This window comes from Polypterus senegalus, chromosome 17 (assembly GCF_016835505.1).
Source record: "Polypterus senegalus isolate Bchr_013 chromosome 17, ASM1683550v1, whole genome shotgun sequence".
NCBI classification, from domain to species: domain Eukaryota; kingdom Metazoa; phylum Chordata; class Cladistia; order Polypteriformes; family Polypteridae; genus Polypterus; species Polypterus senegalus.
The window spans coordinates 11,539,803-11,553,245 of record NC_053170.1 but is presented as its reverse complement, the minus strand read 5'-3'; positions in this window follow the sequence as shown (position 1 = coordinate 11,553,245).

Genomic DNA, 13,443 nt, shown 5'->3' with positions numbered 1-13,443 from the left:
TGTAAACGATTTATGTCTTTTTTGGGTGGTCCTGAGAGGAGTGCGTTACAGTAATCTAGTCGACTGAAAACAAAAGCGTGAATTAATTTCTCCGCATCTTTCAATGATATAAGAGGTCTAACTTTTGCTCCGTTTCTTAAGTGAAAAAATGCTGTCCTAGTGGTCTGATGAATATGCGATTTAAAATTCAGATTACAGTCAACGGTTACCCCTAAGTTTTTTACTTCCATCTTAACTTTTAATCCTAGTGCATCAAGTTTATTTCTGATAACCTCAATGAATCCATTATTGCCAATTACTAAGATTTCAGTTTTCTCTTCCATTCAGAAATACCAGTAAGACATTGTGTTAGTGAATCGAAGCTTTACACGGGGCGGGCACTTTAACCCCCACCAATGCGCAGCGCCCACCTGGAGGACACAACAGCAGCCATGTTGCAGCAGTATGCTCACGACACATCAGCTGTTAGGTGGTCTACCGATGCTAAAGACAGGGACATGGGATGTGTAGGAGACCTGAATGACCAGGCTGGACATCGGGATCCATCCTACTCATTACAAACAATGTCCAGGTACCATCTAGGAAAAGTTTGGGTTGCCCCTGGAAGGGGTCTTGTGGTCTGTGTGGGGTCTGTAATGGTGCGGCTTAATGTGGAGTGAAACACGAATGATGTGACATAGGAGGGGAGGGTGGAGGTCGATTACGGTGGAGCAGTATGGAAGTTAAACAGGATGGGCAGAGTGGCAAGAGGATCAGTATAGTGTGGGTGAAGCTGTATTATAATTCATGAGGGGTTGGCAACCTATTTGAGATAAGGGGGCACGATGCGTGTGGAACATGAAGAGGGCAGTGCTGTTTAAAGAGGTGGTCCCCCAGTATGTTTTGCCCCTTGCTGTGCGTTTCTTGCCTCGCCTGTCAATCCTCTTGTTGAGCAGCCGATTTGATTTTTCTGGATTGCTTGTCAGGTGTTTTTTGAGAGCTCACATGAATTTATTTTTTCAACCACTTTCCCTTTTCATGCTGCTGGAAAACAGGCGGCCTAACCCTGTGGGATTAAAAAAAGTATTTGGGCTGGGGGTCTACAGGAGCATGTGCTGCCTTTGCTGTTCTGTCTGGCAGCAGCACACTGCCAAGGCTAGAGAGGAAGATCTGATGGAGTTCACAGAAATGGAAAGAGACCTGTCAGCGTGGCACCCATATCTGACACCAAAATGGTGGAGGTGACAATCCTTCAGCTCATGCCCCGCATTCCTCTGAGTTCATATGAAATGATGAGGATCCTTCCGTGAGCTCAGCCTTCGGGAATATCAAACGCCGTTTGACTGTGCAGCTCCAAAGGCCACAGGCGTTCCTCTTTGGGGAATATTTATAGCGCCTGAGCAGCACTGCTACTTATGTGCTCAAATGTATCACTTATGTCCCTGGCCCTGATGAGCCTCAGCAGTCTTCTCATGTTCATAAAATTGTGGCAAAGCACCGGCCAGCAGGCCAGCATGACCATGGACTGACCGGTCTGACAACTGCAGGATGAATGACGGGCCAAGAAAATGGCTGGGATCAGCGCTGAGCTGTGATTGGATAGAATGGCTGTCAGTCAGGAGTGTGGAGAAGGCATTGGATAAAGTGGCTGTCAGTGCAATCGGTAATCGGGGTCTGTTAGCTTACACTGTGCCCTTAATGTTTAATTGTTATTGTATATGGTGGCTTTCATTTCAATTTGCAATCAATATGTATAAACTAATTTATATAGTGCCTCGCATTTCAATTAGTAACCAATGTTGAATTGTCATTATATAGCGCCTTTCATTTCAGTCTGAAATCAATGCTTTTTATTTGATATTGTGTCTTTCATTTAATTCCGGGGGGCGGCGTGGTGGTGCAGTGGGTGGCACTGCCACCTCACAGTTAGAAGACCCAGGTTCGCTTCCCAGGTCCTCCCTGCATGGAGTTTGCATGTTCTCCCCGTGTCTGCGTGGGTTTCCTCCCACAGTCCAAAGACATGCAGGTTAGGTGCATTGGCGATCCTAAATTGTCCCTGGTGTGTGCCCTGCAGTGGGCTGGCACCCTGCCCGAGGTTTGTTTCCTGCCTTGCACCCTGTGTTGGCTGGGATTGGCTCCAGCAGACCCCCGTGACCCTGTAGTTAGGATATAGTGGGTTGGGTAATGGATGGGTGGATGGATTTCATTCCGTATTCAATATTTCTTCATTTATATAGTGCCCTTCATTTTAATTCATGAACAGATTACTATTGTATATAGTGTCTTTCATTTAAATTATTAATCAATGTTGAACTGTTATCTTATATTCTACTCTTCCTTTCAGTCAATTATCAGTTTTTAATTGCCATTTGATATAATGCCCTTCATTTTATTTGGTAATCAATTTTTGTTACTTTATATAGTGCCTTTCATTTCAGTCAGTAATCTTCATTTAATTGTTATTGTATATAGCGCCTTTCATTTTTAATTACTAATCACTATTGAATTGTTGGTTTATATAGTATTTTCACTTTAATTAGTAATCGGAGTTAAGTGTTTATTCTGTATAGTGCCCTTCATTTCAATCCACTATTAGTGCTTAATTATTATTTTATATAGTGCCTTTCATTTCAGTCAGTAATCTTAATGTAATTATTGAGTATAGCGCCTTTCATTTTTAATTACTAATCACTATTGAATTGTTGGCTTATATAGTATTTTCATGTTAATTTTTAGTCAGTGTTAAGTGTTTATTCTGTATAGTGCCCTTCATTTCAATCCACTATTAGTTCTTTATTGTTGTTTTATATAGTGCCTTTCATTTTGTTCATAGTTTTTATTGTTTATTAAGTCTTTCATTTGTTTTGGTGAGCAAAGGCTTAATTGCTGTTTTATATAGTGCCTTTCATTTTAAACCTCCTCCTCATGTTTCTCACAAACCAAGTAAAGCTGGCTGCCTTTGGTTAATGGCCGGTCTATATAGCGCCCTGCCCAGAGCCCTTCACGTTGTTCCAGTGTCTTCCCTGAGAGTTTGTTCTGAGCAGATGACTCCATTAGGGGCCTACAACAGTGCACTGTATATTCAGGCAGATCAGGGTGGTCTGTAGTGTCTGCTTGGGTGGGATGCCCCTTGAGATGATAGAAATGAGTTACAATAGAGGCACCTGCCATGTACCCGTAACACTGGGGGTGTGTGTGCCCTGTCACCCTGTGCCCAAAGGCCCTTTAGTGAACCCTCAGAAGAGCCCTAAGTCCGCACTTCATGCCCCGGTGTGTGTTCAAAGATGAAGGAGGGGGGGAGTTGGTTAAGTACAATATTTAATATGGACCTCTGATGTTGGTGCAATGCATTTGGTAAGGGCAGCCATTACACCCATCGGAGCTGGCAGAGATCCCACCGCTGCCCCTCATTGTCACATTTAGACAGTGTCAGATGTCACCTGTGTTCTCACACTGTAGTTCCATTCTGGTGTGGCACTCATGTAAGGCACTTATGGAATAGAGCTGGTCATACATATGCTCTGTGAACGTATAGCAGTGACCATAAAGGTGCTATATGAACTTTTAGGGGCCGCCATAAAGGTGCTGCACAAAATTAAGTCAGGTGGGCTGAAACAGCCAGAGCTGATTCTGTGTTAACTGGGCCAGTTGTGGTTGCTTTGACAAGCATGTCCTGTGTAGCGGGATCTATTTGTCATCCATGGGGGGTCCTAAACCAGTTAAAAACAACAAACTAACAGTTCATAGCTACGTGATAAAGGCACTATACAAAATAATAATATAGAAATAATAGAGAAATTGCATTTTGGAGTGTCGGGGACAAGGGTGTCTTGCGGTCTCCTTTATGAGACAAAGGTGGAGCCCCCTTAGTCCTCCACACACGTACAGTCAACCAATATGGATGGTCCGGAAAATATAAAAGCCCCCACACACCGACATGCAGTGCAGGCTGCCAGTCTTATAAAATCATCTGGATGTGTGTGTGCGCGTGTGTGTGTGTTGGGTCTGAGGGGTCTTATAAAAAGTGCAATGACAAACATATGGCCCATCATATCATCCCCCTGCCAGGCTTGTCTCTGAGACGTCCGGTCTGCCCCCGAGCTCAGGCCCTTCACTCCTGTGCACTTTTGATGCCTGAGGACCACTGAGACCTCCCTAATCTCAATCCATCATTCGAGTGTTTAAAGGCTCTGAAGCCCGTCCAGCTCTGGCACTGCTGCCAAATTTGCTCTCAGGGTTTTAGTGTCCATTGACAGACTTTGAAGAGCTGACCTCTTTAAAAATGAATAAAAAAAAAAAAAAGAAGTGCTGGCAAAGTTGAGTGACTCCTGTCCGGGCAGATGAGTTGGCATTGCTGCACTTTACTGTTGAGGCTCGATTTCCTGAAGTCATGTTAACAGCGCTGTCCTCAGTGAGACCACCTTGGGGTCAGGGGGATGACCGCTGCTTCAGTGCTGCTTCTCACAACTTGTTTTAACTTGTGAATGATGTCCTCTGTTAACTTGTATTGTCCTTCTGTTACAGCAGTTTAGAGTCTTTGAATAACACAGTTAAGGCTTAAACAACCACATCTGAGAAAGAGCAACGGGACAGGGGAGGGCATGGCAGGGCACAACAGGGCAGGGCTGGGCAGAGCCTTTATGGAGCTATGGAGAAGATATCATGAGCCTTGGAATGGCAATGGTGTCTTTAAAGGATACCACATGACTTGTGCTCACCTTGTGTTCTATCTATCTATCTATTATATAGTGCCTTTCACATCTATCTATCTATCTATCTATCTATCTATCTATCTATCTATCTATCTATCTATCTATTATATAGTGTCTTTTACCTATCTATCTATCTATCTATCTATCTATCTATCTATCTATTATATAGTGCCTTTCATATCTATCTATCTATCTATTATATAGTGTCTTTTACCTATCTATCTATCTATCTATCTATTATATAGCACCTTTCCTATCTATCTATCTATCTATCTATCTATCTATTATATAGTGCCTTTCATATCTATCTATCTATCTATCTATTATATAGTGCCTTTCATATCTATCTATCTATCTATCTATCTATCTATCTATCTATCTATCTATCTATCTATCTATCTATCTATTATATAGTGCCTTTCATATCTATCTATCTATCTATCTATCTATCTATCTATCTATGTATCTATCATATAGTGTCTTTCATATCTATCTATCTATCTATCTATCTATCTATCTATCTATCTATCTATTATATAGTGCCTTTCATATCTATCTATCTATCTATCTATCTATCTATCTATTATATAGTGCCTTTCATATCTATCTATCTATCTATTATATAGTGCCTTTCATATCTATCTATCTATCTATCTATCTATCTATCTATCTATTATATAGTGCCTTTCATATCTATCTATCTATCTATCTATCTATCTATCTATCTATCTATCTATCTATCTATCAGTGTCTTTCACTCCTATTTATCATTCTTATTTTATTTAGAGCACTTCATATCCATGTGTCAATCTTATTAATATGGCCCATCGTCCACTAAGCTCAGGTTACTTTTCGGGGTGATGTGATTGTCAGTATTGAAGGACTGGAGCGCGACAGGAGGCTACTGATGTAAAGCCTCTTCCATTATATAGTGCCTTTAATTATCTACATATCATGCCTATTGTTAAAAGTATCTTTCAGTTAGTTCTATCGTTGTAATTCTGTATAGTGCCGTTTAGCTATTTATTACGTTATTTTTTTCTGTCCATTTACCAGTTGAATTTGATGTTATGCCCTTCGTGTCTGTCAGGGACGGTGGCTCAATCCAGTGAAGTGTCACAGCTCAGAGTTGCCCGCAGACTGCGAACCTGCGACCTCCAGGCTACAAAGACGCCCACGCAATCGCAGTAGGCCTTAAATGGAGGACCATCCCGGCTCTTTTTACGATGTGCCATGAAGTTCCTTTGCTGGGAAGTGATTGGAAAAACGATTGACTTGGACTGAAGGAGTTTCTTTCTGTCTTGTTCCCCCATAGATCGCGTTTTGTGTTAGAAGTCACCCAGAGTTTCGTTTTTCTCACTACATAAACGTTTACAAATCGCGAACCAGAACCCCCAACCCCCCTTTTTAACCAGGCGGCAGTGCTGACGTGGGTACTACAATTCCCATCAGGCCGTAGTGCCTAGGGGTTTATGGGAGGACGCTTTTATTAGCGCGCGCAAAGTTTAAAGCGTAGTCGTAAAGACGGGACCTCATTTTGGCTTATCTGGAGGTCGACTGCGTAGCCTCGCTGGATTTCTGCCACTAAGAGTAAGTGAACTCTTTTTGTGTCTTTTGTTTGTTGGATTTCCAAAAGACGCTTTTGTAACGTTTATTTTCATTTGGACCCTTTTATGTGCAATTTACAAGTGCAACAATGCCAAACTGTTAAGGAGCTGTGGTCCTTCCTTTACATCCCCTGAAAAAAAACCCTTTTAAGTTCCAAGGAAAAAAATGCTGTTTAGTGAGTTTCTCGGTTGACAGATTGTATGTGAAACCAAGTTTAACGTCAAATTCAGGTAATCTGTATATGAAGGGACGCTCGGCTGTTTCACTTGCCTCTACCTATTTAATGATGTTGTGTTTTACGTAAACTGCGGGTGAGATGAGACGAGAACGGTGGTGGTGCGCGTTGGTGAAACTTGCAGATGGCAATTTCATTGCACTGTGTAGATGTGACAAGAACTCTGAAACGATCTGATGACACGATAGTTTCATCAAACGAAAACCTTACGGTTCTGGAAAAGCCAACGCTGTTGCACACCTGCATCTCGTTACGAAGTCGGATAAGCGAATGAAGGAGTTTTCAGCGCATGCCCAGTGGCTGCTTTGAAATGGGTAGAAAAGAAACGACTGAGGATGGCGCTGCATTGTCACTCTTAATGTTTCTTGATTATTTGAGTCCATTTTATGAAGAGATTATAATTTTAAACTTAATTTACATTGATGTGATTTGTTGGCAATTATAAATCAGCTTTGAAAAATATTATGGAATACTGCTGCCTTCTAATAATACGGAGCTCCCAGCATCTTTCCCCGGCCTACTGGAGATGTTTCCATGGTCCATGTGGTCCTCACTTGTTTCGTGTTAGTCTTCACTACTTCGGTATTTTTGCGTGGAATCTCTACAGAGCAACATTTTATGTATGTATTTTTACGGTGGTACCCTATACCCCTGGCCATGGTGTTTTTACACCCCCAGGGCACGTTATGAGTGTGAGAGGGCGGTTGGGGGGGAGGGGAGTTGGTTTAGGGGGTGGTGGTAGTATGTTCTTAGGTGACATGTGAGTGGCTTGTGCAGGGTTTGAAGTGGGACACGCAGACCAGTATGGAGTTCCGGCATTTCTCAATTTTTAGCGGTTGCGCACCGGCACCTTTTACCAGCGAACTGTCACGCGTTTTCAGTCCAAACCCCGCCCCCTCCATTCACCCCGTGGCGGACCAACATTTTTGGGTGCACTGAAGCTTGGACTGTTATAGGGGGTCCCTTTGCACCGAGTAAAGAGGTTTTGGTAACTTATCATCTTCAAGGGGGCTTAAAATTAACTACATCTAAGATTTTGATTAAAATACTGGATAATCTCACATCCTGAAGTCACTGGTGTGAATAAAATGTCATGCGCCTTGGGGATGAAAATTGAGGTTTTATACAATTATTCGTGTCAGTAAAAAACGTAACATTATTCTGGACAAAAAAATGTAATTACCTCTCAGACAGCCTTGGACTCACAATCCCTCCTAACCCATTAACAGCTGTGTCTGGTGGTCTTCCAGAGGGGCTTAAAGTGGAGAAAGACAAACAAATTGTGATTGCATTCACTACACTGTTGGCACGCAGACTTATTCTGATAAACTGGAAGAACCCAAACTCTCCTCTTTTAAGTCAGTGGGAAACCGATGTGTTATACTATTTGAAATTGGAAAAAATCAAATACTCAGTTAGAGGATCCGTACAGACTTTTTCAAAACATGGCAGGATCTAATCAGTAATATTTTAAAATAAGTTCATAAAGCACAGAAAATGTATTAATTTAGGTATGCTTACAAACCTTAAATCTTACACCGTTTGGCTTGCTCTCTCTCTCAGGGGTGGGGATCGATCTGTTCTTAACATAATTCTTTTTTTTTTTTTGTAAAAACTTGATTGCTATGTATGGATTGTAATAAAATAAATAAATTTAAAAAAAAAACACGAAATGTTGTCCTTTATCACGATCAAGAGCGACGAAACACGCTTTCGTTTTGATTTATGGCTTTCTGTGAAGGATCTAGCCTAAGAATTTTTAATAAAAATGTTTGTTAAATGTTGTTTATTTATAATTAAATACATTTAGACTTTAACATCCTTCATTTGAACTTATTTTTCATTAACGACTAGCCTTACTTTAATAACCATGTAACTATTTTGTATTAAGGGTGTTTTTTTTTTTTTAATTAAACCCCTTCTCAAACTGTAGACCCCCCAAAACTGTTAAGCAATGTGCACTACAGTCGCGTCTGAGGCCCTGAAGCTTAAGCCTCGTGAGTTTCGTAGTACAGGGAGGTCCAGATCGTCTGAATGACTTCGATTTATGCGGGAACGATTCTTCATGTCGTCAGTTCGCACCCTTCTTGATGGGCCGGAATTTTTCGGGTGTTTTGTTTTTTTTTGTAATAAACTTACGTTACAGCGTAATGAAAATTTGCATAATTAGATCTGGACCTCCCAATAGATCCGCCCCCGCATTCTGTAGGTCAAGAGGGGAGACCCCGACCCCCCCACTCCGCGATTGAACGGTACCTTTTCTGCCTTCTTGAAACACCAAGGGCTGCGGCCCCTTCCCCAATCCCCCCGTGTTCTTCCAAACATTGTCTAAACCCCAGCATAATTTACTCTTAAACCGAGAGTGCCGGCGCTTCTGTCTGCCCACTACAGGACTACTGCTTCTCTCCAAAGAGTCCATTGGGATTCCAGTTTTATGAGCTTCATGTCCACACCAGAATATGACAGCGGCTTATCAATCAAGACATGCGGACAAACAGAGAAAGCTCCGTGTATTTAATGTCGGTTTACACAACACGGAAGCAACGATAACGTCCACGATACCCCATACTTCAGTCAAAACATAGAACCTGAGGAGCGTTACCATTTTATTTATGTCATTAACTCCGAATCTTAAATTTGATGTGGTAAATACCAGAGGGTGCGGAGTCTGGTGAGCTGGGGCTTTTATAATTGGATCTGTCAAGGCGGCTTCACGGCTAATGTATGTGCCGTCAAAAAGACGTGTAGCCCATGCACTCGCGCCTCCCCAAGGCTCAGCCCGCCGCTCGTCTCCTTTCATTTCACGTTTTCTTTTTTCTCCACGTGGGCCAACTGCCTGTTCCACCGATCGGGCAGACAGCTTTTCAGGTTTAGCTGACGAGGGCGGACCAAGGTGGGAGTTTAGACCTCCCTTTGCCTCTTTAGTTGTCACAATGTGGGTGACACCGGACGGGACGCCCCTCGGCGTTTGGCATGAACGCACGTTCATCTAACACGGGGTCTCTAACTCCAGTCCTGGAGAGCTACTGTGGCTGCTGCAGGTTTTCATTCTAAGCTTTTTAATTGATGAGCAGATTTTGCTGCTAATTAACTGTTTGCCTTAATTTTAATTGATGCACAACTTGAGACTCGGGCCCCTTATTTCTTTTTTTCCTTAATTAGCAACCAAACAATATTAAGGCACAATGTACCAACACATCAACCACAATAACTGAAAATAAAGAACGGTGAAGGCCTCGGGAAGGTCTTTCTGCTCAGGTACACAAAATATTTTGAAAGAAAATCGACAGTTTTGGAAATGTCTGCCATGGCAGAATGAGCGCCATGGAATTAAATAACGGGCTTAATTAGCCACAAGCATTGGCTTCAAGTAAAGAAATTGAATGAAATAAAGTTGGAGTTTGAGGCCCTTACTTAGTTGGTCATCCGTTGGCTAATTTCACATCAAATGTTTGTTTAGGTGCCGTTTAAGGAAAAATGTCTCAAGAAAAGATAATTAAAATAAAGGGAAATAGTTAATTAGCAGCAAAAACGGGTCACTAATTAAGAGAAGGGTTAAAATGAAAACTTGCAGCCACAGTAGCTCTCCAGGACTGGAGTTGGTTGGAGACCCCTGATCTAACATGTTTCTACTTTCATTGAACATAACTGATCAGTTTGCAACTAATAAACGTGAACGTGAGCATCAGAAGGGATATAATGGGCCGTAATGAAGAGCTGTGTTTTACTGCATGCTGCATCCGGCAGTCGTCCGACATGGCTAGCAATTCAAACAACGGTACTGCTGAAGCCAGTCCGTTATAACGTTTGAAGGACTTTTATTAATAAATCAGTGTAGATTGCAACAGAGGAAAAAAAAAAACACCTTTGTATGCTAATTGTCCCCGCCGGGTGTGGGAAAAACAGTCTGAACGTCAGCCCCATCTTGAAAAGACCGATCGGTCTGAGTCGGGAATGCGAGAGTGCTGGCGAGTGGCCCTTAAAAGGACCGTTGGCATCTCCACCACTCGGGTCTTCAGATTCGCCGCACGCTCCCGGGTGCTTGTCCCTTCATGCACGCTGCACATCTCCGTCTCGGCAGGATTCGGAAGCATCCCTTATGCCACACTACCGCCACCCACCATGGCTCTGTGCCAGCAGACCCAGGTCCAGGGTCCAATCCGAGGCTCGTCGATGATGACACATCTGAACCGAGTGGCCTTCAGCAGCCGGAAAACTCCTCAGATCGAAGCGCTGCAACCCCCAAATTACCTGCTGTTTTAGCTTCTTCACCTGAGGGGTGTGTACCTCTGAGGTCCGGACATTAAGATGTCTGTCCCGTTTTGCGGGCCTATGGAAAATCTCCATTGGCAGTTGATGAGTGCATTTGTGTACAGAGCTACAGGAGTACAGAGACCGGCTTTCGTTTTATGTTTCTTCACTGATAGCTCGTTTTGTTCGAATTTGCACTTTTAGCAGAATTTCTAACGCATATATTTTTAAAACGCACTTGTTGCCCGCGTCGGTACTTGGGATTTGTTGGTATACTCGACATAATCTTGGCAGGCAGTGTGAAGTAGCGGCTATACGCTCGGGGGGTTCAAATCCCCCTACTGATACTTGACCTGACCAAAGGAAGTGGAACATCATAAATGTTAGTCGCATTGGGTAAAGGCGTCGGCCAAATAAGCAAATGTTATTTTTAGTCTGTAGGAAGAAAATGAAATTTGCATTTTAACTACAGTGTACCTTTTTATTTCACCCCTTTCACTTTCTGTATAATAAAAGATGTATATAGAGCGGAATTACTTTTGTAAACCGGCCTGTTTCAAGTTACTCTTTTTTTTTTTTCGCCTTTAAACGTATCGCTGTCTGATTTTATATATATATATATATATATATATATATATATATATATATATATATATAGTAGCCTGCAGTCATGTCTGTTTGGGAAGTGGCAGTGACTGCGGAGGCTTGGGCTGGATTGATAAGATATTCCATTGGAACAAGTCGTTCATTTAAATTTCTGAAGAAATAAACGTGCACTGTTCAGTTTTGGGACTGTAAACTTAGATCTGCTGCAGTTCATTTTAATTGGTGTGAACTCTGTTCATGTTGCGTGTGAACTTGCACCGCGGTCGTAAGTGCGAAGTTACGACAGTCCGCGTCCACGTTGTCGATAATTGACCAATGAAAACACATGACTCGTTAGTACCCGCCCCTTCAACTCTGACGTATGTAAATAACGGTTTGCGTTTGAAGGGGTATTTCCTGTTGCGTGCGGTGTCACTGAAATAAACGAAGAAGTAATACATAAAGAAATTGGCAAAAAACATTTCATGAACTATTCCTGTTCACGTGTCAGTTTATGTACTGTCACAATTCACGTATTTTGTTTGCAATACTCCTCCATTGACTAATGCAAATGTAGGTAAAACCCCAGTGTGCTTTCTGCGTGCGTTGTTCTTTTTCTATTGACTTTCTGAGACTTCTTGACAGCTGATCTTGAGTTTGCGAAGTCAATGAGTCCTGCTTGGACCCTTATTGTGCCCTGTCTTATTTCCAGAAGACGCTGACGTTTGTTCAATAGTCTCCAGCTGCCGACCCCCTTGAGGGGGTCCAGGGAGGAGTTACGTGACTCCTGTCAAGTTAATGACAAACGCCTGCAATCCAATTGGCGGTCCAGCAGAGTCTTCATCTCGGTTTTATCATCTTTTTGTGACGCCATTTCAAACGTTGATGGGCAGCACCATTTTGGGAGATTTGTGTCGACAGTTGCTGAGAGAACTACTCAGAATTCCCTTGAAAAGTGCGTCACATGACGACTTCAGGGCGACCCTCTAACTGGTCCAATAAATCCGTGTCTGGATAAACAAAGGACTTCACGTGTGCTGCTCAACGCCTTTTGATCTTGTGTTTCTGACTTTCTATTCTACAGTTCTGATGCTTGTCTGCCTTTTGTGGTGTATGCAAAAGATTGGATTGACCTTTACATCTCCTGATCCTTTAATTAAAATTGTCCTTGCAAAGGCAGAACATCCATCTTTTGGTTTTCTGAAGTACTGCATCATACTTTATCATTTATTTCAGTTTAATAATCATTCCATTGCTGCCACCATTTTGCTTTTTTTCTTTGCCATTTTTGATTCACTGTTGATTATGTCAGTGTCTGCTGTGAAGCGGATCTCCAAAATTGATGTGATTTATTTTCATTGACACAAAGATATGAAAAACAATGTATCAGACCTGTCATCATCCAAGTTTGTGGATATTCTCCAAAAAAACCTGCTTCTGCCCGGTCCCCTTAAGATTGAGTTTTAAGGGTGTCGGGCCATCTGCTGATGTGGCTCATAGATTACTTTGCTGTATAAAAGGAGAAGCATCCATTGTCACTGCAGCTTTGGCACTTCATTTTGTAATTCTTGATTCATGTGTTTTGTATTTGTGGTGTGTGTGTGTGTGTGGGGGGGGGTGGGGTGGTTTCTCTCTCTCTTTCTACTCCCTGATGTTTAGATTTTGACCCTTGGCTTTTGTTTAAGGACTGTTTGTTTGTGTGTGTGTGTGGTGATTGGAATTCTCTGCTCCAGATTTTGATTTAGTCTCCGCCGCTTCTGACAGCATCTCTCTCTCTCTCTCTCTCTCTCTCTCCTTCCTAGCTCAGCCGTAAACCGTTTAAGCTTTACTGTCCGCATCCCTCTCGCTTTTGCCCTCCTTCCTAGCTCCGCCCCAAACCAACAGTTTAAGCTTTTCTGTCAGCATTTTTCTCTCCAAACTCCGCCCCTTCCCTCTCGCTTTTGCCCTCCTTCCTAGTTCCGCCCCAAACCAACAGTTTAAACTTTTCTGTCAGCATCCCTCTTTCCAAACTCCGCCCTCTCTTCGCCCTCGCATATCCCCCAACCTCCCCTTTCAGTTTTCAAAGCTACTGAT